General features: G+C 40.6%; 1 long non-coding RNA gene across 5 annotated transcripts in view; it reads right to left on the bottom strand.

The window, feature by feature from the left end:
• Positions 1 to 7,443: 7,443 nt before the first annotated feature.
• The window catches only part of LOC130542161 (uncharacterized), a 61,010-nt gene continuing 43,798 nt past the window's right edge, over positions 7,444 to 24,655 (bottom strand). For 2 of the 5 annotated variants that reach the window (XR_008956516.1, XR_008956518.1), the window contains 5 exons: positions 17,195 to 17,318; positions 11,603 to 11,759; positions 10,161 to 10,275; positions 9,822 to 9,880; positions 7,450 to 8,660 (listed from right to left, as the gene is read on the bottom strand). This is a non-coding gene — a long non-coding RNA (uncharacterized LOC130542161). Of the gene's footprint in view, positions 8,661 to 9,821; positions 9,881 to 10,160; positions 10,276 to 11,602; positions 11,760 to 17,005; positions 17,104 to 17,194; positions 17,319 to 24,655 lie in introns of all 5 variants that reach the window. The other 3 variants (XR_008956520.1, XR_008956519.1, XR_008956517.1) reach the window with 3 other exon arrangements.

Below are 24,655 nucleotides of genomic sequence, written 5' to 3'. Positions count from 1 at the left end.
CATGCATTTCCCATCACAAGCATGGAGGTGCCATTGCCTTGCCAGTGACTGGTTTTGAGAGGGCATGTGCCCTCACATTTGGTTAGACACTGATATATGAAAGGAAGTCTTCTGGGAAGTTTGTGGAAATGATACCTTCATTTATTTCATGATGGAGCCTTTTGTTCTGCTGGAAGGTGTCATGGAGGAAATGAGACAGCCTTGTCATGAACTGAGAGGAGGTAGCCTGAGAAGAGTACTCAGAAGCCTACTCAGAAGAGGAAAGGGACTTCTATGATAAAGTAAAGAAATTTTCATGACATTATTAGGTGACCGAATAGACAATCCCAGTGCCTTCCCTCTGGATTTCTTCTCGTGTGAGCTAGAAATAGCGTAGTAAGGTAAGTCAGGTGAATTGGGGGTTCCTACAAGTTGGCAGCCAATGGTATTTAAATAGGTTCATTCTCCACCTATGTTTAAAAGTTAATGCTGTTTGATGGTATAGAAATGACACTGAATGTTGGGAGGTAAGTGGGCAGAGTGGGTGCCGTGTAGAGAAACGTGACTAAATCACAGTTGAATGACTTGCCAAATGGATTGGATGCATTCTCCATCTCAGGCATCATGCTAGGTTCTTGAGTTAAAGACCCACTTTCTGTTCTTCAGGAGCCCAAGGTCTAGTGCTCCCATCATTTCAAGTACATGGCACTGTATTCTTACAAACCATGAAGGATACACATTACACTTATGGCCCCGAGTCATCATTTCTCCCACAAAAGAACCTGATTCTTGGTGTCTCAAATTGCTTATTTACAATGATGTACTCACTGCATATATGTTTTTCTCGATCCATTTGAAGTAAAAAGGGATGTTTGGAGCACTGCATCTTGGCATAACTAGAACTTGCTAAACAGATGATTGTTTTCCACTTAGCACCTGTTATGGACTAGACACAATGCCAGTGGCTTTGGGGATGTAAAATTTTTAAAGGCAATCCTTATCTTCAAGAGAGAAGAAACATGTAAGCAGATAGTTACCATATAAGTCAATTTATATTCTACCAACAGCATGAATGAGGTACTCATAAAGGGGCAGAGTGTGACAAACCACTTCTGGTTGGTTCCATCAGGCAAGGCTTAATAGAAGACATGGAATTTGAGTTGTACCTTGAAAAACATGTAGGCTTTCAATAAACAATGGGAATCTAAGCATGAGCACTCTAACGGACAGAACAGTATCAACCCAGGGTGGCAGAAGCAATCTGCAAGACCTGTTCACGCATAGGGCTGATCAGTTGCTGAAATGACTTAGAACTGGGAGGTATGGCTGAAATATGTCACTGACAGAAACTAGGTGCAAAATATCTTGGCAGGCTGGAACGAGAGATTGAATCTAACATGATGGAAATGAACTGGACTAAATGTACCGTTTTGCATTTAATTATTAAACGGGAAAATGTTCACAATCACCATTGCTTATGGGAAAAAAACCCTCTTGTTTTTGTTGAATGTAAGCTACATATGAATCAATACAGCATTGTCAAAAAAGCTGAGGTACACCTAGGTCATATTTCTCTCCAAACATATAGAATGACTTTACCTTTCTGTTCAAAAGTGATCATAATAGACCGTATTAGTTTTCTATTGCGACCGTAATAAATTGCCACAAACTTAGAGGCTTAAAACAACACGAATTATTATTATTTTTATTTTTTTTTTACAAAATTATTTTTTTATAGTTCTGAAGGTCATGTGCTCGCTTCGGCAGCACATATACTAAAATTGGAACGATATAGTTCTGAAGGTCAGAACGCTAGTAATAATTCTCACCAGACTGAAATCCAGGCATTGGTAGACTACATTGTTTTCTGGAGCTCTATGGGAGAACCCACTTCCTATTTGTTCAGACTGTTGGTGGAATTCTGTTTCTTGGGTTTGAAGGACCAACGTCCCTGTTCTTTTGCTGGCTGTAAACTGAGGGCCACCCCTAGCTGCTAGAGGCCACCACATTCCTTGGCTCATGACCCCCTTCCTCCATTTTCACAGCCAGCCATGGCAAGTTGAATCTTTCTCATGCCACATCTTTCTGACCTTTCTTCCATCATTGCATTTCTTTTTGTACCACCAGGAAAGATTCTCTGCTTTTAAGGACTCATGCTATTAGATTGGGCCTTCCTGGATAATCCAGGGTAATCACCTCATATTAAGGTCTGTCACCTTATCTACATCTAATGTCCCTTTGCCATATAATAAGGTAGCATATTCGGAGTATTGAGGATCAGGGCATGGGCACCTTTAGGGGCCATTATAGTATCCTCTTACCTGAACTGTTCTGCTCAGTGCTGAGTGCCACCCTTGATAATCTGGGGTAGATCTATGGGAAAGTGACCACAGTGGTTAGAAAATTCAAAATTGTATCATGTGAGGAGTGTTGGAAGAAGCTGGGAACATTTTCCCTAGAAATTTGGGAGTGAAGGGAAGCATAATAGCTGTTTTAAATCATCTTAATGCCTGTCATATAAAATGGACTTATTCTGTGTTGCATAGAATGTAGAGCAGAATCAGAGGAAAAAGAAAGAGATTTTAACTCAATATAAGGAATGTGACTGCTAGTCTCCAAAAATGGCCCCGCTGAGATGAGCCATGCCTGTCGGTATCCATGCCCTTACGTAGCACCTCCTCCCCCCACATTGAACTTGAGGTGGCCTATAATTTGCATGAAGCAGTGGAATGCAGCAGAAGTGACCATGCAGGACTTCTGAGTCCTGCCATGAAGAAGCCGTGGTAGCATCCATTGTCACACTTTGTTGAACCCTGAGCCTGCGTGTCAGAGATCCGACTACCTGCTGCTGGAGAGACAATGTGGAAAAACCATGTGGAGAGGCCAGATGAAGAGGGAGAGAATCCTCAACGTCTCAGTTAAGCTTCCATTTGACTGCAACCTCATGAGACACCCCAAGCAAGATCAGCAGTACTGTCTCGTTGAGCCCAGCTCAAATCAGAATCACAAGCTAAACAAACAATTGCTGTTTTAAACCACTGTTTGGGGGCGTTTTGTTATGTACCAAAACCTAACCGATACAGCTGCTCACCTCATTGTATGTGCGTGTTTGTGCACATTTTGAATTTTTCACCTTATAAACCAGAATTGTTTTTCTTTACTTTTGAGTACAAAATAATACTATTGGCTTCCACAAATTATTTCAACTTCCTGCCAGCATCATACTTGATTTAATATGTTGCTTGTAGACATATGCCTATGTATATTTGCTTTCCCTGACCTGGTGATTTCCTTGATTACCCAAATGTATGGAACACTCTTAGTCATTTTGCTATCATAATTCATCTGTCCTTAAAAGGAAAAAAAATTAAGTATATTTCAACTGGAACATAAGTCAGTAATTAAAAACAGATGGTTTAAAGAGTAGGTTTTTAAGCAAGTGAAAATACACCAGATAATGAAAAAGAAGCAGAGAAACCAGAAACCTTCCAAAGGTTTGAGGGACACAGTGTTGTCACAGAGACTCCTCGTGACAAAACTGACAGCAAAGATGGGAGCACTCTCCCAACAAGAACAGAAGTAAATTGGGAATATGCATCAATCATCAGTTTAAAGAAACAGACAATGAAGGGGGGGGTAATCAGAAGGGGGAATGAACCATGAGAGACTATGGACTCTGGGAAACAAACTGAGGGCTTCAGAGGGAAGGGGGGTAGGGGAATCGGATAGGCCGGTGATGGGTATTAAGGAGGGCACGTATTGCATGGTGCACTGGGTGTTATACGCAAGTAATGAATCATGGGACATTACATCAAAAACTAAGGATGTACTGTATGGTGACTAGCATAACATAATAAAAAATGATTATTTAAAAAAAATAAAAAAAGAAACAGACATCCTTGCATCTTGGGTTTTAATATCATGGCAATTCAAATGAGCCTAAATCAAGGTGTTTTTCCTCTAAATAACTACATAAAACTATAAGCTCTGCAGTCACACACACACACACACACACACACACACACCATGCATTCCTACCAATAGTGTTCAAGGATTCAGATTTCTCCATATCCTCTCCAACACTTGCTCTCTTTTATTTTGAAAATAGCCATCTCAGGAACTGTGAGGATAATCTCACTGCAGGTTTGAGTTGCATTTCCCTGATGATTAGTGATGTTGAGCTCCTTTTCACATACCTGTTGACCATTTGTATGTCTTCTTTAGAGAAATGTTTATTACAAGGTTTCCTCAAAAAAAAAGAAAATTAAAAACAGAACTACCATGTGATCCTGAAGTCCCACTTTGGATATATATCCAAAAGAACTGAAGTCAGGATCTTGAAGAAATATACTCCCATGTTCATTACAGTATTTTTCATAATAGCCAAGATATGGAAACAACCTAAATGTTCATTGACTGATTAAGAAAAACTGGCAAATACATACAATGGTATATATGAGATGATGGATGTTAACTAAACCCATGGTGGTAATCATTTCATTATATATGCAAATCAAGCTATACACCTTAAATTTATACAGTGATGTATATCCATTATTTCTCAATAAAACTGGGAGAAAAAAAGTACTAAAAAAAAAAAAGAAATCCTTGCATATGCAACAACATGCATGAACCTGGAGGACATTATGCTAAGTGAAATAAACCAGTCACAGAAAGATGAATACTCCATAATCCCTCTTATTTGAGGTTTTTTGAATAATCAAATTCATAGAAACAGAGAGAAGAATAGTGGTTATCAGGGGGTGGATAAGGAAAATAGAGGATCATTCAATTGGTATAAAGTTTCAGTTATGCAAGATGAGTAAGTTCTAGAGATCTTCCATGCAATATAGTGCCTATAGTTAACAATACTATATTGTACATTGAAAAATTTAAGAGAGTAGATCTCAAGTTAAGGGTTCTTACTACCAAAAAGGAGGAAACAGGAGGAGACTTTTGGACGAAAGGGGTATTTTATTACTTCACTTGTAATGATGGTTTAAGGAATGTATGTAATATATTCAAACTAGTCAAATTGTATGCATCAAATATGTACAATTCTTTGTGTATCAATTATACTTCAATAAAGTAGTTTAAAAAAATATGCAGTTTTGGGGGTGCCTGGGTGTAGCTCAGCCAGATAAGCAAACTGACTCTTGATTTCAGCCCAGGTCATGATCTCAGGGTCATGAGATCAAGCCCCACGCTGGGCTCTGTCCTCAGCAGGGACTCTCCCTGAGGATTCTCTCTCTTCCTTTGCCCCGCCCCCTGCTCATGCTCTCTCTCTCTCTCTCAAGTAAATAAATAAATCTTTTTTTTTAAAAATATGCAATTTTGAATTACAATCTCCAAAGTCTTAGACATCTGAAGAAAGAGAAGACATAGGAGCAAAACAGTATTAATAATGACTGGTTTTGATGCAATGCTTATTATGTGCTGGGCCCCATGCAAATTACTTCATGCATAGCACATCCTTTAAAGCTGACAATAATCCTTTTCTGCTGTTTTCTTTATTTTACAGATGAGGACATGACCACAAAAGCAAAACTTTTTATTGCTTGTCTATTGTACTTTATGTGGGCTTTTTACAGATCAGGTCCAGTATCGCCTTTGTTAGGAAAGCTCAAATAATAAGAAAAAAATATGGTGAAGTTTTGCACCATGACATGCCAGAGTCTGTTTGGAATGACGTAGGTAAGAAACATCTAAGTTGATCCATCAAAATCCTAGAGGAGAACATAGGCAGCAACCTCTACGACATCGGCCAAAGCAACCTTTTCCATGACACATCTCCAAAGGCAAGAGAAACAAAAGATAAAATGAACTTGTGGGACTTCATCAAGATAAAAAGCTTCTGCACAGCCAAGGAAACAGTCAAAAAAACTAAGAGGCAGCCCACGGAATGGGAGAAGATATTTGCAAATGATGCTACAGATAAAAGACTGGTATCCAAGATCTACATTCTCAAACTCAATACGTGAGAAACAAATAAACAAATCATAAAATGGGCAGAAGATATGAACAGACACTTTTCCAATGATGACATACAAATGGCTAACAGACACATGAAAAAATGTTCAAAATCATTAGCCATCAGGGAAATTCAAATCAAAACCACACTAAGATACCACCTTACGCCAGTTAGAATGGCAAAAATTGACAAGGCAAGAAACAACAATTGCTGGAGAGGATGTGGAGAAAGGGGATCCCTCCTACATTGTTGGTGGGAATGCAGGTTGGTACAGCCACTCTGGAAAACAGTGTTGAGGTCCCTTAAAAAGTTAAAAATTGATCTACCCTATGACCCAGCCATTGCACTACTGGTATTTACCCCAAAGATAAAGATGTAGTGAAGAGAAGGGCCATATGCACCCCAATGTTCATAGCAGCATTGTCCACAATAGCTATATCGTGGAAGGAACCGAGATGCCCTTCAACAGATGACTGGATTAAGAAGTTGTGGTCCATATATACAATGGAATATTATTCAGCTATCAGAAAGAACGAATTCTCAACATTTGCTGCAACATGGACGGCACTGGAGGAGATAATGTTAAGTGAAATAAGTCAAGCAGAGAAAGACAATTATCATATGATTTCTCTCATCTATGGAACATAAGAACTAGGAAGATCAGTAGGGGAAGAAAGGGATAAAGAAAGGGGGGGTAATCAGAAGGGGGAATGAAGCATGAGAGACTATGGACTCTGAGAAACAAACTGAGGGCTTCAGAGGGGAGGGGGTGGTGGAATGGGATAGAATGGGTAGTAAGGAGGGCACGAATTGCATGGTGCACTGGGTGTTATACGCAACTAATGAATCATCGAACTTTACATCAGAAACCAGGGATGTACTGTAAGATGACTAACATAATATAATAAAAAAACATTAAAAAAAAAGAAACATCTAAGTTAAAAAAAAAGTGTCCTTATCAAATACCACTATTAAATATCCTTTAAAAAATCAAACTGTAAGATAACAGCTTGGTTTTCTTACAGTTTGGTTTTCTGACAATGAATGCATGGATTTTAGTGATTTTGCTGTTTCATTGAATTATTTTTTTACTATTTATTTATTTATTTATTTATTTATTTATTTATTTCTATTATATTATGTTAGTCACCATACAGTACATTCCTAGTTTTCGATGTAAAGTTCCATGATTCATTACTTGCGTACAACACCCAGTGCACCATGCAATACATGCCCTCCTTAATACCCATCACCAGCCTATCCCATTCCCCCACCCCCTTCCCTCTGAAGCCCTCAGTTTATTTCCCAGAGTCCATAGTCTCTCATTGAATTTTTATGTTAGTTTATTTATAATGAAGATGTGTGCAAACAAACAAGAAGAAATCTGGGGTGTAGAAAAATCAGTGGGAAAAATAGCTGTAGTAGTAAGAAGAAGACAAAGAAGGCAATATTTAGCTCTTTAAGCATGTTGCCATTCAATTTTCAAAAACATTCTTTAATATAAGTGCTATGTCATCTACATTTTATGTAGCCAGGAACTGTGCCAGACAGAGTCAAATTCTCTATTTCATTTATTCCTCATGAGCATTCTGCAAAGAGGGTGGCATCATTTTTACAAATAAATGCAATGAACTCTGAGACATTAAACGACATGTTCAAGTTCTTGTAGGTAGAATTAAATGGAGCTGGTATTATCTTTTGTATATTTCTGATCTTGCACATTTCACTACATCTTTCAACCTGGAACTTAGTAAGAGATACCAGTAATGATGGCAGGAAAACAAAAAAAGTGGGCATGATATCATTCTCAGGGCTCCAAAACCCAAAGGACCTTCAACCATGGATAGGTGTTGATTTGTAGTTTCCAAGAACAAGGGCAGGGGCTCAAACAGGTTCAGGTTGCAGCTCTGTCACCATCCAGCTGGGTATCTCCAACTTCCTGGGCCTTACACTCATGACAAGTAAAGTGAGACCTCAAATAAGACAACTCCTTAGAACTTTTGATTTGAAAGAGTGGGTGTGGTAAAACAGGACATCTTTTCCAAATGGCATACATCAGCTTACATTGCCACCAGTAAAGGAAAGCAACATGGAGGTAAATATTTGAGTCCTTCTTTAAACCCCATCAATCCCACCACTGGGACCTCCAAAGTGTCTTGTACAAAGATATTCATTGCAATGTTGATTTGAAGAGCAAAAAATTGGAAACAAATCATTAGTTAATGAACTTCCTTTTGCTAGACAGTTTGGATATATTCATTTGATAGAATATTATGTAACATATAGAACGCTGCTTATGGGCATACCCAAGTGGTTTTTAAGTTAAAAAAGAAAGTGCAATCATTATATGTAAGAAATAATGACAACTAAATAAAAGTTCATGAACAACAACAGAAAAGACCCATGCGTAATGGCCCCACTCAAAGATAGTCATTATTAGCATTTTAATATGTTCGCCAACCTTTTTTTCCATCTACTTCTTTCTATGTCACCTGAGATACATCAGACCTGATCAACTCCCATCCATTGACTCAGAGGTTAATTGGGAGTGCTGCAAAGTCTCAGGTGTGCTCACAATCCTGTCTTTCAGGTACTGTGGACAAAAGGAGCTCACCATGTTCTCCACTTCTCACCATGTTCTCCACTTTGATGATGTTTGATATCCATGGCCAATAGGTCACTTCTCATCATGGTTGCAGCTGTTGCTCTCCTAAAACATAAAACAATGGAGCCAAGTGTATTTTCACTGATATTCTCCCAACTATCACCTTAAAAAAAAAAGTCCTGATCAAGTTCCTGGAAGGAGAAACATGCCCTTTCTTCAGCTTTTGCTGGCTGATTCTCTCTAGATTCCAGAACCAAGGCCTTGGAGCTGAGGCAAAGGGAGAAACAGGTGAGAGGGACTACATGCCACCCTCCCCACAAGTCTACGTAGCTAAACGACAAGCTGAATTGGTTTGAAATATTGCCAGCACTCCAGAAATGGTTTACTCTCCAGCGATTCTGAGTAGTCTCTTCTATGCCCCTGAGCTGTCTCTTAGACTCTTGCTACTCAAAGTGTGCAGTGTAGACTGGTAACTTCAGCATGACTTGGGAGCTTGTTGGGAATGCAAATTTCAGGCCTTATTCTAAAACTTATTCTAAAACTACTGAGTCAGAATCTACAGCAGATTTCTACGTACCTTAACATTTGAGAAGCATTGTTTTAGACCATGTTCTTCTAAAGTTTTTTCCCTGAATTTTGGGGGAAATGACGCAAATCAGATTCCAAACAAATTATCTCTCCTCTTCTGCTTGATGCCTAAACTTTATACAATCCTGACTCAATTCTAGTTCTATTTTTACGTTGATTGACAACTCAGCTTCTTTGTAAGTAGTAAAGACAGCTCTGGATGCTGACAGATGGCTCCGTACTAGCAGCGTGACCTTGGACAAGTCACTCACTTAACCTCTCCCAGCTTCATTTTTTTTTAAAAGATCTATTTATTTCTTTGAGAGAAAGAGGGAGCATGACCAGGGGCAGGGGGGAGAGATGCTGAGGGAGAGAAGAATCCCACAGGGGGCTTGATCTCACAACCCTGAGATCATGACCTGAGCCGAAACCAAGAGTTGGATGCTCAACCAACCGAGCTACCCAGGCACCCCTCTCCCAGTTTCATTTTTAGAAGTGAGAAATACAGAGATAACTTGAAATGTGAGGCATTGGAATGTTATCATTCTTCTATTTCCGAGACAAAACTCCAATAAAGAATTGTCGTTATTTCAAAATTAAAACATCACTTGGGGGAGGGCTCAATTTGCAGCACAGCTACGATCAGCTATTGGAACACCATGGATGGACCCCCGCTCCCGGGTGTACTTCAGCCCCTACCTTCATCTACCAACTGCATTAGTGGGTGGTGTGCACAGCCTCAGCTATGTCCTCAGTACCTGAAAAGAATGTGGATAAAAATAAGAAAATTAAAGGTGTCACCTCAACAATTATGATGAATTTCTCTCTTTCTTTTAACTCTCTACTTTAACTCAGTCTTTCCTATCATGGGGGACATATAGCAGAAAATGATGCCCCCTTCAGGATAGATTGATTTATAAAACTAGAGATTCATGGAACATTGCATCAAAAACTGGGGATGTACTGTATGGTGACTAATGTAACAAAATAAAAATTATTAATAAACAAAACAAAACAACTAGAGATTCTGTACCACACCTTAAAGCTTGATCCAGGAATCCATTTTGCTCTCCTGTTGACACACTTGGTAGGAGTAGGAGTGAGAAGGAATCTGGGTAGTAGAGGTTCTCTGAGATCACAGACCAAAGCATTTCTGAGGAAAGTGGAGAGGTAATGCATCTGGTCATGCTTCCAAAGATTAAGCTTCATGTCCCTTTCTGCATCTTTTGCCTTTTAATTTTAGATTCTTGACTAACTGGACATCTAAGACTTTACATTTTTATTTAACTACTTAGCCTTTCCAACTCTTTCTAGAGGCTGAATACGGCCACTACCTCTGATTTAGTGTAAGCCAAATATGTTACAATGAAAGAGAAAAAAAATGATCCTTTCTGAGAGCAGGTTTAAGAGGGGCAAATGAGAAACACTCACATATACACAGCTACCTATACTCATGTATGTGCAACACACACACGCGCACACACACACACACACACACACACAACCTGTCAGTGGGCAGCCCTAATTTTTATGGGAAATAGTTCCCTTTACTGCTATGGTTCTCTCTCTACCTTCATAGCTTACTTCTCCCTTCCACTAACCTGCTTATAGGAGTTACTGTAGGAATTCCGGATTAACATAATAATAATAATAATAATAATTATTATTATTATTATTATTATAGAGATAATGAACTCTCTGGGGCAATTCATTGGCATTCAGCCCTCTTTTCCACTAGTCTTTTTTTTTAAAGATTTTATTTATTTATTCGAGAGAGAGAAAACAAGTGGTGGGGAGGGGCAGAGGGAGAGAGAGAGAGAGAGAGAGAAGCAGGCTCCCTGCTGAGCAGGAAGCCTGATGCAAGGCTCAATCTCCCATGACTTGGAGATCATGACCTGAGCCAAAGGCAGACACTTAAGTGACAGAGCCACCCAGGTGCCCCTCTTTCCACTAGTCTTATAAGATAATTTCTTTGGGGTCCCTTAGCAAAGGAAACTGCCTCAGCGGTGCAGTCACTAAGCTTAGATTACTCTAGAAAGAAGAAAAAGATGATAGATAACCTCTTTGAGCAGTTATTCTGTGCTGATCATTTTATATATTATAATTGCTTTAATCACAACTACCTTAAGAAGTAGGTACTATTATTCTTATTTTACAAATAAAAAAGGGCTCATACAGCACAATAGATTCCAGTCAGGGGTTTTTATGGTGGATCCATGGGCTGTCTCCTCCGTATGGACACTGCCTCAGGAGCATGGCCAAATATGGCAACCTCTGATGCCAAAGGAGAATGCCCAGACTGGTATTTAGAGACCACACCTGATAGGGACTTCTGGAAAATTCTTTCTTGTTTCCTTGAGAAGACCATAGCTATGGAGCCCTTGAGTCATTTTGTACTTTTAGCATGACTTTTGGATGGATATAATACTTTCCCATGCCTATATGACACAAAGAAAAGAATGTAGGATGCGGTGCCCAACCTGGAAATGTGTTCTGTCTGTTGGTCAAAGGATGGGGCCTTCTTACATCATTTGGTGAAGAATCAGGGACCAGGACACAGGTCTTTACTACTGATACTGAGATTTGTTTCATTGTCTTGTACTCTAGTTTCATGGTGGTGAATAAAAATGGTGGTAGCTAAGAGAAGAACAGAGACATAGATACAAATTTTATCACTAATGGAAAGGTAGTAAGAAAATCATAATCCTTTATCCACTGAATTTGTTAACAATGGGTCAGAGTCTGGAAAGAAAACAGCGGTAAGTGCACTATAAGGGGTTTTCAGAAGAAAGGATGAAAGGAACTGTGACATGTGAGAAGAGAATTAAGAGTGAAGGACCTGGACAGGAGTCTAATATGTCACAACACGGTTAAGCAGTCTTGTATAAGTCACCTCCTCTCTCTGGGCCTCAGTTCTCCCATGCTAAATGAAGTTGGGGAGAGGGGTTTGATGATCTCTAAAATTCTTCCTGGCTCAAAAATTCTATGTTCTGTAGCTGTGTGGCAAGAAGTGGTTAAACACTGGCTTCTCCCCAGAAAAGCCTTCGGGTATTTTGCTCATTAAAAGGATTAGCTGTCCATTTGCAGGGATGTCTGTCCAATGAGGTAGGGACAGAATGGCCCAACACGGGTTTAGTTTTGATTCGCTTTATGAAGTACGTATCTAATTCCCTGGCAAGTTAAGCCAAGCACGTCTTCTCATGTGTTTTAGGAATCAAGGCATTTGGCTGAGACAAAGAGCAAATGCCTCTTATTAATGTGTGACAAATCCATATGGAGAAAAACACTGTTTCTTCTCTCCCATATGGCACAGCTGAGTAACACTGGCTCTTCTGGCCTTGAAATGGTTCCATGAGCCAGGCGGGTGGTTTATTTCACAGGCTAGTGACAATCCAGTGTGTCTCTCCCACGGAGATGAAGAGGGGAGAGAATTCTTCCCTATAACCTAGGACTGTCAGCAAAGTCTGTGACATGGACCATTGGCTCTTCTGTCAAGACAAAGGGTGGACAAACCACCGTGAGGAAGAAGGGAAGAAAAATCTCAAACCAACTTGAGGCCAGGGCCTGAATTTTCCTTGAACCTCAAGATTTTTGAAGTTTTGTTTTGACAAGGGCAGATCTGCCTCTTACCCTAGAAAACCCTCAAACCCCTTCCCATCCAATTTCAATCTAGTAACTGTGATGAGGTTTTTGGGGGAGAGAAGGAACAAGAGGGAGGCAGCTCTGTGTCCTAGCTTTCAACTGTGGGTCCAAGGGATTACCACTCAGTGGCTTCTAGTGTTAACCTCATTTTGGCAAGATGGGATGGATTAGCTGTTTCCCCTCTCTGATGTTTAGGGTACAGGAGAAAAAAAAGTATAGGGAAGATTGCATAGACTAAATATGAAATATAATCAAAACAATAGCAGCAAAAGCAGTCTAAATCAATCAGCACCTCTAAAATAATTCTACTTTTTTAAAAGAGGAAGAAATTATGCTGGGAAGAAATGTAAGTCATCTTTTGTGTCCGCTAGTTTAGGCCAGTATGAGCTAGGGAAGGCTGCCAACGTTCATTGTCCCTGCAATTTGTGATGCCAAAATTAAATGCCTGTATTTCATGAGTGATTTTCTCAAATTAAATTTTTGACTCCTCTTTTTGCTTGCTATGAATAATTGCTTTAATATGTATTAATTAATTCATACACAATTAATACGTATTAATATAGCTGTCATATGGCACATAACTAGTATCAAACAAATGTGCCTATTTTTCTCTAATATGTAAGTTGCCATCATATGCAATTAGGCACAAATATAAAAAGATTGCTTAAAACAAAAAGCAGGTGACAGCTTGTTGGGTTTGGAAGAAAATACCGAAGGTCTTACTACATTCTAGATAATCAGAAGCAGGTAGGTTATGAAAACAAGATTGGATAAGCCCACATATGTGTGCATACAAACATACATACACATTTTGATTTCTTAGAAATGGTGATGGAGATACAAACTTGCACTGTATCGGGAAGGTTCCACATTGAACATTAAAAGGAATTTTAACTATGGGAATGATTTAATTGAGTAGTTGAAGGAAGCTGTATTCTTTCTCGGATATATTTGTGGACTTTTCAGATTCCAAAAATCTAAGATTTTTAGTCCAGTGGAGAAATTCTCTTGTAAAATTTCCATATCAAATTAACCCACACTTGCTAGACTGTTTCAAGGGATGGAAACATATCCCAAGACATGATCTGGTGTCATGCAGTTGCAATCATTAAAAGATCCTTCCTTATATTAAATCAGTATCTATAATTTTCACTTTTGCCCCTCTGGAGCTATGGAGAATACCTGATTTGTTAACATGACAAATCTTCAGACTTTTGGGTCACTTGTTATATCCTTCATAATTCTTCTTTGGATTTCAGATTAAGCATACTACATTATTTGAAGTGAATAAGTGTATGGGTAAGTGGAAAACCTGGCAGGTTGGTAAAGAGATCTCAATTAACATTTACTGGTCATGTAGTATGTGTCCATAGTGTACCAAATTCTGAAGGTCCCTTTAAAAGTCCAAAGCCCTGAACTAATCCCCACACTCCAAAGGGCTCTTCTAAGATCAGAGTAGAATGGGTCTACCATTAATTACTATACTTTGCAGGAGGAGGATAGTATTACTGAGAGAAAGAAGGCAGATGATAAGAGTTAACTTCAAGATGCCCTTCTCAAGCCTGTGATTCTAACAACCACTCTAATTCTACAAAGGAGCTTAAGACTCTTGGTTTGAAAGCCACAAGAGGGCACTAGACTACTACATGGACCTAGCTCTACTTCTCACCCAAAGCACAAAGCAAGGGTCAGTATTGAGGTTATGTTGACTGACAATACTAGATGGCCACATCGGTTGTATGTCCTACGCCTATGTCTGAGATACAGTATGTAATCATGGATGATATACGGAGCTATTGGCTATGAAACATGTATTCAGATGCTAAGCTTGGGTTATGCTAAATACAGTAGAATTCACATGCAATTTGAAAAATGAAAAGGAGTAAGGTCTGCTTCCCAAGTTTTAAGAAAAAGTAAGGTGGATCTTTAGGCTGTGAGTTCTGAAAACAACACGGGCACCATGGTGATTGTCAGGAACAGACAGCAGGAGTTAGACAGATGGGAGCCTTCTGCATCTACTTTTGGAAAGCCTGACATCTGATGAGGCTCATGTTTGGCCACAAGATTGTCTCTGGACCATGAGATTTACATTGGGCATCACCCAAAGTATTGTCTCTGCTCCCGAAGTTCTCTGTACTTAAGGTTCCAGGAAAACTAGCCTCGGGCTAAATAAAATACACCGAAGAACCTCTCACAAATACGAGCCTACACAATGTCATCACCCCATGGGAAAGAGACAAAAAATTCAGCCAATTAGGTTGTAGGTTAATCTGAATAACATCAACCAACAGAGTGTTTGCGTCAGTGAAGAAGTGTCTACACATAATGCCAAAACAGTCAATTGAGTTAATTCAACCAAATGTGAATCAAAAAAGGAAAAAATAATCAGTCAAACAGGTTGCTTGGAATCATGGACATTAAACCCTAGACGGAAGACCTGAGATTTTCACTTGTAACAATTATGTTGAATATTTTGTAGGAAAGGACTGTTTTGGTATCATAACTGTGCATGGAATATACTTATCTGTAAAAATAACTAGGTGGATAAATTGAAAGATAATTGATAGAGTGCAGATAGATAAATAGAATAACTCAGATTGAGTCTCATAGAAATGAGTTACTTGCTTGGTTAAGACAGAGGTTCTTGCTGCAACAGGAAAGACAGGAGAGGGTCATTTTTCTGCGGTAGCATTTAGCTCCTTGGTGGCATTGAACCCCACCTCCCCACCCCCCAGCAATTAGTCCCTGTGAAAGAAGTCTCTAGTCATGGAAGTGGATTTGCAAAGCCAGCTGAAATCACTGAGGATGTTCTTTTCCTCCTACACTCTTGCTAATTTACCTATATTCTTAGTTCTGGGTTGATGACTTTCATTTTTGTACTGTGTCAGAACCTTCCTGATTTTGATCCTCTTGCTTCCACTGTGCTTCTAACATTTAACCAAGCATTGCTCTGTGGTTCCTTTCCTCTATCGTGGACCAAACAGAGCCCTCACCTTCTGCTTTCTGACTCCATCCTAACCTTTCTCCTCAGAAATCTTGCTTTTCCTAGAATTGATCTATATATGACATTGCCTCCATTTTTAGGTCCTTTTTAATGTTAGATATGCTGAGCCTGTTAAATATATCTTGACTACGTGAGTTGGCTTTGATCAACTTGCTTGCTTGGCTGCTATCTTTTAAGTGACATTTCTTTTTTCTCATGATTTTCTATTTTCCTAAGTTCTGGGCACCAATTTCTGCAAATTCTGTTTTTTTGTTTTTTGGGGGTTTTTTTGTTATTGTTTTTTGTTTTTTTACTCTTTCTTTAGCTTAACACTGCCCTTGAACTTCTATCTTGACTCCTTCAGTTCTGTTTTCAGAGCTCTACTTTTAACAGCTAAACCTACCCCAAACTGACGGTGGCCATCCTCTTTGCAAGTTCAGACTCCCCTCCCAGCACAGACCTCATCTTCTGGCATGGTCCCCGACACTACAGGAGAGGTGAATTCAGAGGAAAGTGGTCCAGAACCTTCTCTCTGCATTTTTTTCCATATGGCGGGACTTTGAAGCTGCCTTTCTGGCCTGTCTTCCCTCTGTTACCAAACGCACACTTTTTAAAATTAGGAAATGAAAATGATAGTTCTACTTCTAGCCAGGAGTTCGTCTAACGTGCTCCAGGAAAAGGATGATTAATGGAGCTGAGGCTTTATGCCTGAGCCAGGGGGCGGCAGCTTGTGGGGAATAACTGAGACGTGCCAACTCCACCATAGCCTCGGATCAGGTGAACAGAACTGGCTTGGGCCTACCGGAGGCCGTAAGTTAGCCACTAGCTCTGGCAGAAAGGTTGCCCCAGTAAGGGCCTGGTGGGCACACTTGGCCCAAAGGAACATGGCAATTTTCCGATTTTTTGCTTTATATAGAGAACCAACCTAGTCAACCCTGGCCTACAGGAATTTGTCAGCAGCTGGAATATTCTGACTGGTTGTCCAGACCACCTAAATTCTATGGATAATAGCAAACGTTTCCTTTTGCTGAATGTCACGTGGACTCATTCCAAAGTGCTTTTTGGGTGTGAGGCACTATGTGTAATAGTCTTTCATCAGAAGGGGGAAAAAATAAAGAAAGAAAAATGTAGGGAATTTGAATCCTGCTTTGTCAAAATCTCAGAACTGAGAGTAGAAAAATTCTGTATGATCTTGGCTAAGCAGTGGTTTTCCACTTCTCTCAATGTTGAAATGAACCTGACTGCATGAAATACTCACAAAGCACAGTCACATGGTTTCATGTCCTCTGAGGTCTGCGATGCCGAAGACGTAAGGCATAAGCCCTTAGATCAGTGCAGTTTAATGCCGGGTGGTACCTAGGAGTTCGTGAGCATGACCCATCAGGCACTAGACCCAACCCAAATGGTATTTCCTCCAGGAGATCACACCTGGGTCCTCTCCTCTTACCTTGTAGTTGTCTAGTAGGTGGTGTGGCTGCCTGTGTTCCACTGGACAACCCTTCTTCTTATCATTTAAGTTCATTTATTTCTCTTCATTCAAATTTTTTTTTCTTTTTCTTTCCTAGTGACCTCTGCAAAAGTAAAAAGTAAGATAAAAAGGAATTTGCAAAAATAAAACCTACCCTGTACTGTCTCCTCTCAAAATCGAGAAGTGCAGTGCCTACTTATCACAAAGGAAGGGGGTGGGAGCACAAAGAAATGATATTAAGGTTTGAGTAACACCCTAAAAATGAAATCAATCATTTTAAAATGCATGATCTCATTTGTTCCCTACATGGGGCTCTTTCTTCTTTAGCAAAATGGCGATTATAATGATTAGGCCAGGAGAGGTAAAAATCACTCAGCATATAAATGGGAAGATTGGAATCCGACCTGGATTTCCTCTGTTCTTTTCTCTCCGCCATGTTGAGTCCCAGTACTCCCCAGCACCCCTAGAGACAAGGGTCTGAAGGAAGCACAAAGGGACTTCTATTTTCATCGTTCGGCTCTAACAAGACGAGGATCAGCAGGCAGACAGACACACTGGGGAATAATGGCTGGGCTCTCTCAACCGGGGCCCCTCCCCCAGCGCCTTTATCCCCACTTGGGGTGACCTCGGCAGAACAAGCTCTCTCTGTAATGATTACTTCGTCAGCAGGGGCTGTGTATTTAGTAGCAGGAAATATAAGCTTTTGTGGTCAGTGTGACGTCACCCACCCACTAAACAGGCCTTTATAATTTGACCACAAAAAGGCTTGAAAGGGATAGACACATACACACAGAGAAAGAGGCGATAGGACTGTCAACAGTTGTCTGCGCAGTGAAAGGAGCATTGTATCTTCCAAATGTTTCCCAAAAGCCTGATGTTTGGTCTGCCGTAGACAAAACATCTGGATGATATATGACATTTTCTCTTTGGAGCGAGTGTCCCAACTCATCCGTCTTGCTCTTCCTTTCTCCTTCCCTTCCTCTCTCCCTCTCTCGTTTTCTCCCTTCTTCACTCCCTTTATCCTTCTGCTTCCCTTTTCTTCTTCCCGTTTTACTTTCCCTTAATCTAAAATACGAAAATATATATTTTTAAATCTTTTCATTGCTTTCCAGTATTTGGGTGCATGGGATGTGCACACATACACACACCCACATGCACACCCACACACATCAGCTTTCTTCTTCTTCCCCTGGATACTTCACTGCTAAAGAGAAAAAGAGAGAGAGCTACAAAAACAAGAAGAGAGAACGGGAAGAGAAACATTAAAAAAAGATGTAGCTGATATATTAGCATATTTAAATTTGCTTCCCACATATGTTTTGGTTTTCAAGCTAATTTTTTTAAAATATTTTATTTATTTAATTGACAGAGAGAGAGACAGCCAGTGAGAGAGAGAACACAAGCAGGGGGAGTGGGAGAGGAAGAAGCAGGCTCCCAGGGAGCAGGGAGCCCGACGTGGGGCTCGAGCCCAGAACCCTGGGATCACACCCTGGGCCGAAGGCAGACGCTTAACAACTGAGCCACCCAGGCGCCCTTTCAAACTAATTTTGTAGAGAATTAAATGACCTCTTTTTAGAGCTAAATGACAAAGTATCTTTTAGTGTCATAATGCGCAAGCTCAAGGTAATATTTCACTTGTATATTTTACTTTATTTTTTTATTTTAATTTAGGAGAAAAAATGAAGCATATTAAGCACTAGTAGCAACACTCCCATTAATGACAAATAGAGAAAGAAAATAAAGATGGATACAGATAAACAAAAGAGCAGATAAGCTGAGAAAGGAAGGTAGAAAGAATTATCCCTACAAAAACCTATATGGTACATATGTATTAACTTTCCACTAGTTTGAGACTAGGGGCACTCTGTCAGAGATTGAGAGACAGGGAGAGGAAGTCTGCGAGGTGCCGGCTGATGTGTCTGACACCTGAGTTAAGGTTGATGGAGAAGTATGCCTTCCTCTGATTTGGGCCATTGTGGAAACCTCCCTCCAAGGGCTCTGAGCTTTCCTCTGAGACACAAGTAGCAGGAAACACCTGCTTCACTTCCCTGATTTTTTTCCGTTTAGGGAGTCCCCTCCTACCCCCTTTCTGCAGTGAACAAATGGACAAGCAGATTTTCCACATGTCCCAATTTTCCTTAAGAGAGGAAGTCTGGAACCATCTATTAGCAAATGATGCCCTTCATGGCTTCCTTATCCCTTACTTTGTTCGTTTTTGTTTTTTTCCCTCCTCTTCCAACTGATCATTATGACTGCTTCCTCAACCCAGCTTTTTTGCTCTACACTAATAATATTCTTCCCCCAGGATATCTGAGGCATAAGAAGTCGACCCGAAAAATCTGATAGGCAAGAGTTCATTTTATTTATCGTGATTCTTAATTTGGGGTTCTGCCATTTCCCTCCCCCTAAGGAAAGGGAAGCAAATGGGATCCCATTTTGGAAAGGCATAAAAAACAGACACAAGTATGCAACACTTCAAGATAGCAGCCCTCAAATATCCTCCTACCCGGGGCGCTGTGCAATTAGCACCTTCTTGGAGGTGGATCCACTGTTGAAAAATGGTAGCCAAGAAACCATCTACATAAGTGCACAAAGAAAGTCAATTTTTTTAAAATTAAATAAAAAGGAATTGTGAAATTTAAGAAATTTCCATCAGGCTTACAAAGACTACCGGAGGGCACCGCATCTATTTCTCTATTTCTCTTTCTCCAAACACCAATATTTGTGACACTGGTATCTCCTCCCTAGTGTCTCCTTCACCTGTTCTCTAGTAAAAAGAATCCTTGAGTAGAAAAAGGCACAAGGCAGAGTAGACCAAAAAATGAGCTGAAATGCTGTTTTCTATTATCATTTTTTCAAGGAAGCTCTCTATGATATCAAATAATGGTGAATTTGGAAGTATATTTTACTTTCTAAAGAAAGGCTGGGTGGTTTAATAGAAATATAACTAATCTGAGTCAATAAATCTTACTGAGTCACTGGAAAAATTGGGAATAGAACCATGAGACCACGATGAATCACTTCTTTTCTCTAGACAGTTTAATCTGTACAATGGGAGGGTTACACTAAAACAAGTCTGGGGTTACTTCTACCCATGTTTTGTAACATATGTGACAGAACAGAGGTGACTATTTCATTTAAATTGCTCCTAGAAACCAAGAAGAAAATGGGAAACACCCAAATGAGGAAATAGACAAGGGAATAAAAAGAAATAATTTACGAAAGAAATACTACATCAGGTCAGAACTTATGAACAAATACTCAACCTTGTTAATGGTCAAAGAAATACAAATGAAAACATAGGCTCTCATGGTTGCTTCAGAGCCTGGTCAAAAGGGAAAAGATAAATTTTCAAAATATTTTCATCATAGCATTGTTATGATCATAGAACATGGGACATGGAAATAACACATATGCCTTATTATGGTATACTCACGTATTGAAATACTACCATCTATTCAAAATGATGATATGGATCTGTAGGGCTTAACAATGGAAATATAGCTACCACATATTAAGAAAGAAGAGAAAAGGGCATAAGACATGTGTAGTACTACTCTACTTAAGGAAAGTGTGTGTCATGTGCGTAAGTACACATGCACAGGAAAAAGTCTGAATGGACGCTCCTCATAATATTAACAGTGGTTTTCTCAAAGTGTTGAAATCATTATATAGCAATCCTCTTTATACTTTCCCATATTGTTGGGATATTTTACAGCGAACATGTGATACTTTTATAATCAACAAAAGTCATCTCTATTTGGGAATAATAAATAAATAAATAAAATGCTGTAAGTATGCTGCTCATAGAACATTGCATAGGGAACAGAAGTGGGTCCTTTTTGGGCAGTATATGGTAAGGGGGGCTAATAACCTGGTCTGTTCACTCAGAGCCCCAGAGTCTTGGGTAAAATTATTGGCCAGTTCCTTATAGGTCAGCTATGTCTCTCCGAATTTGCCTGTATTTCTTGAGCCCCAGTTCCTTCAACTATAAAATAAGTATTGCATGGAGCACTGGGTGTTATACGCAAACAATGAAGCATGGAATGCTACATCAAAAAATAATGATGTACCGTATAGTAACTAAAATAACATAATAAAAAAAGGATAATAGCTTTTATCTTGCAAAGTGGTTGCCGTAATGAAATCACGCCTACATATTTCTTAGAAGGAGTCCAATAAATATAATTGTTATATAATATAATAAATACAATTGTTATTATACAAAATTACCTACACTCTACCAAACAGTGATTATTGAATTAAATTTGTTAATTGATAGAAAGCACACTGGAGTGATTTGCCTAGATGTCATTTGCAGTTGTTGTGTGTTAACTTTTAAGGTAAGTAGTAAATAGAATATTCTTAATAGGATAAAGATGAAAGCTTTGGTCATGAGTGACTTTACTTCCTTTAATGGAAAGTCTCTGGAACTGTCTACTGTGCAGCCTCTGTCCCTTGCCCAGCCTTAGCAGCATATCTGGAGCTCCAAACATTAGTGTGACCTTGACCTAGACACAGTGGGGGACATAAAGAAGAAAAAAGAATGCAAAATCTGCCTTCAAGGTGCTTATAATGTAATGAGACAAATAAGCCAGCACTGCACAAAATGCACTATGATGAAATGTTACGTGTGCAACAAAATACACACTACAAAGCTAGAGGCACTCACAGGATTCGGCCTGTAAGTGAAGACTTCAGAGAAGCTGTGGTGCCAGACTAATTTTTAAGCAGGAATTTTCTACGAAGAAGATATGGAGAAGGATGTTCCAGGCCGAGGAGGAAATGTGCAAAGGCACTGGGAATATCATATCCGGGATACACCAGGCGTTCTCACAAAAAGGCTGGCACGGCTGGGGCTCCAGACACGTGATGGGAAGTGACATGAGACGTGCACAGGGACAGGAGGGCATGGGGAGGGGGTGTCTTGTAAGTCAGGCTGAGAGACGTAAACCCTATCCTGTGGTCCACAGGGCATGTCTAAGAAGTTCGATATAGAATGATGTGTCTTGATCTCAAATGTGATCCAGTCACACTTCCCAGTGGGATCATTTGAAAGGGGCGAACCCAGAAGTAGGGCAACATTAGGAGGATTTCACTGAGGCCTTACTGAGAACGGATGAGGACCTGAACCGAGACAGAGGAGAGGATGGTGACGGCGGCGGGGGGAGAGAGGGGTCACGGTGAGAGAACTAATGTGGGAGCTGAGTGGTTCTCTATTAGCTCAACCACTGACTGACTGTTGGAACTTGGGCAGAAATCCCCAAGTCTCTGATACTTAAGCTGTAAGATGTAGGAGTATGGACCAAATCAACCTACAAAGTTGATTTGGTTACAGAACTGGGACCTGAAGGTATGGTGAATAGACAGTCCTGGCTATTCTGATGAGGCCCAGTATCTAGAAGGGGCATGTGAGGGGGTGTGAAAGGTGCTGGATGTCCAGAACTGAGTCTCTTTTCCAAAGGCGGGTGTGGGCATGAACCAGACAAGAAGCTTCCCTCTCCGGCGAGATGCATAGGCAAGGAGGTATTGAAGTCCCTCCGTGAACTCACTTTCCGTGAACTCACTTTCCGTGACCTGAGAAAGGGTCAGTGAGGACTGGGAGGGTCAGGAAGATGAATTTAAGAACAAGCTGAGAAAATATGATACCACAAGAGAGTATCGGGAAAGAGCAGTCAGCAGCAGAAAACGCTGGCACCTAATCCCCACCAGTAGAAAGGGCCAGCTTGGAAGCAGGCAGAATCCTTCTGCACTCAGCTCAAAGCAGACAAGCAGACTGGGACAGAGAGGTCCTGGATGTGGCTCACGCAGAGCAGGAGTCCTGGCTGGCCTGCAGCATTCACACTGTAGCACTCCCGTATTTTCTCCAGTACATGCTACCCACATTCTCTGATCTGCCCCCACCAAGCCCTACCTGGCCTGTTCTGCCGCCTGCCTGATGACCTGGGCTGGAGATCAGAAGAGAGGCCTGCCATGTGTAGGGGGCTACATCACTGTCTGAGCCTGGGGATATTTATCTGCGAAATGAAGATACTCCATGCCCTATGCAGCGGGAAAGAGCAAATTAATACTCTATGAATCATCTCATGATGTTAAAAAATGCTCCAGTGTTTGAAGTGTGATCATCATCTTTTCAGACCCTAGTTAACTTTAACTTTTCGGGCCAAGATGGATTGGAATTTCAACAACAAGATAAAGGTATTTGGTTTTATTTGGCTTCCTTACCAATATCCCTTGGACATCTTAACTGGTACTACGTTATAAAATATTACAAAAATAGTAGTAAGTATTATAAAAATTTATAAAATGAAAGATCTGTTGGTTCAGAGCAACAAACCAGCCCACACCTGACATTAGCTGTATCCCTACACACCTTGGCTTCTGCTATCTGGAATACTCTATGGACAAATATGGTTGTACGCAGAACCCTTTACTGAGAAACAGCAGACAAGGACTCTGACCCGAGCCTGGCTGCTCTGGGCCACACTGAACATTGATTTCCAAGAAGAGGAGGTTGGTCTGAAAGACCTCTACCCTCCACCTTATTCTGAGTATGCTACATCTTTGGTTTTATTGAGCACCTCCTGTATTCCTCAAGCTGTAAGGGACTTACTTGTAGGTGATAAAAAGAACACCACGAACACTTGTAAACATTAGGTCTCTACCTCAACAGTCTTAGGGTAGTTGAGGAAATAAGATGTAAACGTGCAGACACGTGAACAGAAAAATAGCAATAATTTCTCTCATGACTTGTTCCCATGAAATGTTTGATGCATTTGCACATCAAGGTACACGCAGTTCAAAAGGAATGTGAGGGGGGAAGGAACTGGAGGGGGTGGGGTGGCTTTGCATATGCATCTGATTGTGAGAGACACTGAAGGTTCCCAAGATGGGGTGTGCTGAGCTAGAATAGAGACCCCAGTCTCTTGGCTCCTAGGACAGGCAGGTGGTATGGCGCAGTTGAAAACCCGTGGACTCCAGAGGAGGATGAGCCTGTATTAGAACCTCCTATCTTGTCTGAGTGACTGTGAGTAGGATGTGATCTAATATTTTCATTCCGCAGAAGAGTCAGTGGGCGCAGGTCCATTGTGTGGTGAGGATTTGGGAAAGAGACATTGTGTGGGAAGTGTCTCACACGGCGCCTGACATGCTGTAGATGACACGCGTCCGCTCCTTCTGAAACCTCAGGACGTGGGGTGAAAGCCTGCTGGGGAAGGGCAGCTCGGACACACCCTGGCATGCTCTGCCCTGCTCTTCTTTCCATCAGGTGTCTGTCTTCCATCTCTTGGCTTGGTGTCCAAAAGTATGTTCCTGGTAACCTCAGCAAGCCCGGGGCTGCCTGGAAAGCTCTCAGTCCGAGGTGGCAATGACGTAGCGGACCTGGACCTTGGACATAGCCACGGAAGGGGGAGTGCAGAGCCAGGCTCTTGGAAAGGAAAA

The sequence above is a fragment of the Ursus arctos genome, unplaced genomic scaffold (assembly GCF_023065955.2).
Source record: "Ursus arctos isolate Adak ecotype North America unplaced genomic scaffold, UrsArc2.0 scaffold_1, whole genome shotgun sequence".
In the NCBI taxonomy this organism is placed as follows: Eukaryota; Metazoa; Chordata; class Mammalia; order Carnivora; family Ursidae; genus Ursus; species Ursus arctos.
The sequence above is the reverse complement of the archived record's forward strand: the minus strand, read 5'-3'. Positions and strand labels throughout refer to the sequence as shown.